The sequence below is a fragment of the Lygodium microphyllum genome, chromosome 15 (assembly GCF_053477565.2).
Source record: "Lygodium microphyllum isolate KBCC chromosome 15, Lygodium_microphyllum_v1.1.10, whole genome shotgun sequence".
Classification (NCBI taxonomy): domain Eukaryota; kingdom Viridiplantae; phylum Streptophyta; class Polypodiopsida; order Schizaeales; family Lygodiaceae; genus Lygodium; species Lygodium microphyllum.
In genome coordinates, this window is record NC_141149.1 from 121,543,049 (window position 1) to 121,547,696 (window position 4,648).

General features: G+C 33.5%; 1 long non-coding RNA gene across 1 annotated transcript; it reads right to left on the minus strand.

Annotated features, from left to right (window-relative positions):
* Window positions 1-228: 228 nt before the first annotated feature.
* On the minus strand, window positions 229-926 carry LOC148024997 (uncharacterized). The gene is made up of 4 exons (XR_015693267.1): window positions 822-926; window positions 593-712; window positions 401-483; window positions 229-285 (listed from the first exon to the last, which is right to left on the minus strand). It is a non-coding gene; the product is annotated as an uncharacterized LOC148024997 (long non-coding RNA).
* Window positions 927-4,648: the final 3,722 nt, after the last annotated feature.

A 4,648-nucleotide genomic window follows, 5' to 3' on the forward strand; every position in this document is an offset into this window, starting at 1 on the left:
TTATCACAAATCCAATTACTACCATTATCTTTCCTATTGAAGACCTCCACTGCAAGTATGCTACTGATATTTTTCCTCCGTGAAGACATCTGTAACAACTAAATACAAAAGTTACCTATTAACATGTGTATAAATTGCAAATGTTATCTCCAAATGAAATTAAATTTAAATGGATCAATTTAAAAAAGAAACATTGTACCTGTAATTTCTTTCACAAAGATCCCTAGATATGTTGAACAAGAAGTTGACTTATAGCAAGACCATTGTTCCTTCACTGACAGATTCCTGTAGTACAAAAACAAAAGAAATATTGGGTCAACACATACATATAACGTATATAGGCTTTGTCCAAATGCGTTGAAATTTAACCATGGAACAGTAGTAAAAAATGGCAATATACCTGTGGCTTTCTTTGCAAAAAATCCCAAAGATATTGTAGAAGTTGAGTTCTTAATAAATCATTGTTCTTCACCCTCGGAGATTCTTGGAGTAAAAAAACAAAGGAAAGCTCAGTATGCATGTAACTTGTATACATTTTGTCTAAACGAGATAAAATTTAACAGTGGAGCAACAAAAAAACAAGACAATATACCTGTAACTTTGTTTACAAAGAAACCCTAAGATGTTGAAGAAGAAGTTGAGTGTTCAAAATCCCAAAGATGTTGTAGAAGTTGAGTTCTTAATAAATCATTGTTCTTCACCCTCGGAGATTCTTGGAGTAAAAAAACAAAGGAAAGCTCAGTATGCATGTAACTTGTATACATTTTGTCTAAACGAGATAAAATTTAACAGTGGAGCAACAAAAAAACAAGACAATATACCTGTAACTTTGTTTACAGAGAAACCCTAAGATGTTGAAGAAGAAGTTGAGTGTTCAAAATCCCAAAGATGTTGTAGAAGTTGAGTTCTTAATAAATCATTGTTCTTCACCCTCGGAGATTCTTGGAGTAAAAAAACAAAGGAAATCTCAGTATGCATGTAACTTGTATACATTTTGTCTAAACGAGATAAAATTTAACAGTGGAGCAACAAAAAAACAAGACAATATACCTGTAACTTTGTTTACAGAGAAACCCTAAGATGTTGAAGAAGAAGTTGAGTATTCAAAATGTCACTATTATTGACTGTAAGAGACTCCTAGAGCATCAAAACAAAAGAAATTACATGTCAGAGAATGCACATAACTTGCACAGGTTTTCTCCAAACGAGATAAAACTTTACCATAGAACATCTATGGAAGAGAAAAATATACCTGTAGAGTTTTGTGAAGAGAATCTTAGGGCTTTGGTAAAACAAGCTCTGCTCTCATGAAACACATGAATCTCTCTCTGTGCTTGTGCAAAGCAAATGAAATTTTACAGGGTTACAGACATGGCAAGAAACAGTGAGGCTGTAAAATTTCGTCAGGAAAGAAGAAGCGGGGAAAGAGATATGACAAATTTGAGTTCCGCCTAAAAAAGAGGGGGAAACTGAAAAGGGGAGAAAAGAAAAGTCAAACATAAAAAATAAGAAAATGAAAATTCGAGGCACAAACTTCCAAGAAGTGACAGCTTTGTACTCCCCTTTTCCCTTATTTTATTGCTGAGGGAAGATTTGGTCCAAGATATGGCTAGAAGATTCATGTTACATGAATCTGGAATCCCAGCTCTCTCATTGGTTAGGCCTATATTTGTTTATTCACTCCTTAAGGGGCAAAAAAGAGAGTCCATATTTCTCCTAATGGAAGGAGACCACAAACTCTCCAAGGATGATGGCAACAAGAGCTGGAGCCAATGAGGGTATGATTGGAGCAAGGGTCATACATCATTTGGGGAGTGGCAACCATAGAACTTATTCAAAATATTTTGTAAGTTTTCTTTTGGTTGTTCTCACTTTCTTATTTGGAATACCACTTGTATTAGTAACCTTGTTTCTAACAATTCTAGTTTGTATTTTTTGGAGCATTCCATACAAACTACGATGGATCCTACAAGTTTGGAGACTCGGTATACAAAGAGGCACAATCTCACTATACTCATCGATAGATTGTATCTGCGCAACGGTCTAGTAAGTCATGTCTCTTTCTTATTTCCAATCATTAGTTTTTTTAAATGCATTATGTATTATGAATTAATCTCTAGTTTTTTATATTATAGAATCCGTTCGACACTCCATTGCATCAAGACGAGCTCTCTGATGTTGAGGAGCTATAGCAATCGCTTGGATTTATGGAGCGCACATCCTTTGCTTTTTTGGCCCTATGATCCATGCATGCACTTTCCATGTAGCATTTCTTGGATATATTTCTCATCCTTTGTATGGACTCGCATTCTACGACATTAATAGATATATTTTTCTCTTTTATTTGGACTCTCCTCTCTATTGTTCCATGTAATTTTATGAGTCGTTATCATCAGTCTTGTACTTATTTGAATATTGAATCAAGAACTCTTTTTCAGCATCTCATGATGCACATGTTTCAATGACGATTGTGTATCAATTTATAATTGCTTTATGAAATATTGTTTAGCACATGGTGCTAGAAGGTAGCAGAGCAGCATGTTGTCCTGCCACCTAGTTTCTCTTCTCTGTAATCGTCGCTATTAGCATCACTATTTTATTGCATGTGTCACTATCAACCATCGGTAAATATATTGCTAAATTGTGATGCAAGTAGTGATGTTGATAACGACGGATCTACAAAGATGTATACCTATGTTTTTAGTGATGACATGGACAATTTTTTAGATGAATATTTTCGTCACTTTAGATATCATTGTATGGCATGTATCTTATAGTGGTATTTTTACATGATACTACTCGTTCTTCTATATACCATCAATGTGAAGCCTTCATAAATATAATAGCATATTATTTTTCTATGTCACATCTTCAACCTTATTTGGTTTCTTCACTTGTCACAATGGAAAATTCTCTTGTAGGACAGGGCACTTGCAATGCATGTACCATGACCTCGCAAAATATTACAATAGCAATGTCTGAATATTTTGTTATCACCAAGAATTCCAATGTCATTTTTCAAAAACTAGTCTACTAATATTGCTAATAGTTTGCACTCAAATATTTAGTGCCATCATTGCATATTCTTAAAATGACACATTTCTTAAGGTCATTACCTTTTTTTATCATTTTAATTTAATAAACCAATCTTTAGCATATGCAGAGTACATAGCCAACAAAAAAGCCAAAATCATTTTGAGATAGTAGCCTCTTATTTCTTTCCTTCTATCGATTTGTGCATATCGTTAGGTTCTTGATGCAACAGGTGCCCTATGAGGAAAGGAGGGGTCACATATAATTTGTAAGTAGCCACAAGAGTTTAACATAGTGAATTTCAAAAATCTCTTTTCGACATACTTTCTCTATATATAAAAAGGCGTCATTAAAGGGATATTGAGGGGATGTTGATAATTGAAAAGAGACTCGGTTGCATTTTATGCATGGAATACTCACAAACTGATGGGTTTTTAAAAAGGCCATGTACAAAGCTTATATATAGAGTTTAGATAAAGTGAAACACCAAGTATAGGCTTGAGAATAATGTTATTGCTTTGGTATGGAAAAATAATATGATACATGAACATATAATTTGGCAAGATTTTTCCTAACATCCCTTGTAGGTTTAGATAGGAAATTGTCGAAGCTTTATCCTTGAGAAGATGTTGTTGAATTCAAATTATTTATGTTCATTTGTGTTAATCTTGGTTTCCACATCCAAATCCTAAAGCACTTCGCTACCAAAAAAAAAAAATTGCTCCCTCTAGATTTTTAAATATTTTTCCAATTAAGAATCTAATTAATTTATGTTAATTTTTCCAATGATTTACATTGATTTTGTCTCTAGACCTAGTTCCAAAGAAGTTCATCTTTAAAGAGGTACTTGAAACTTTATTCAATTCAGCACTTGCAATTGAAATCAATTAATTGACTTAGTCTTAATATCCATGTTCCAAATTAGGCTTGCTATACAAGATCCTAATATCCATTACATGAATGTAAATCCTTAGATAGAATGAAATTTTAGTTTGTTATCCACAAATGTCAAGTTCTGGATTGCAATCTCCTCAATTTGAAGCCCTTTGACAAATTGCTATTAAATGCTATTGACTTAGGACACTTTTCTTGAATTTCTTGAATCAAAAGTCAACATGGTAACATAAGCATCAATGATAGGGTGTTAAAGGTGATCATTCTATGTTTATTAAATTGCAATTAAACTCTCTTTTAAATGTGATTACTTTATGCTAATTGAATATTATTGGTTAAATATGATCATTCTAGCATGAGAACGTGCATGTTTGTAAAAAGAGCACATGTGCACATGCATGGGCATGTGTGTTTGAACTAGTATTAATCATGTTTGATACACATCCTTCATGTTGAACATCGGTCCACTTCTTTAGCAATAATTGGCATTTTGGGTAAGGACATTGAAGTTTCAAGGGGTTAACATTGCATAATGGGAGAATTTGATAGAGGTGTATACACAATAAGGGTAGTGGCCTAGCCATTAGACCAAGTAATGGGGGGAGGGGGTTGTGAATACATTTATCGAAAAGCAAATGCTTTTCAATCAAGATTTCAATTTGTTTGGTACAATAAGACTCTATGGAGACCTAACATATTGTATATTGTCAAGGGATTCTTG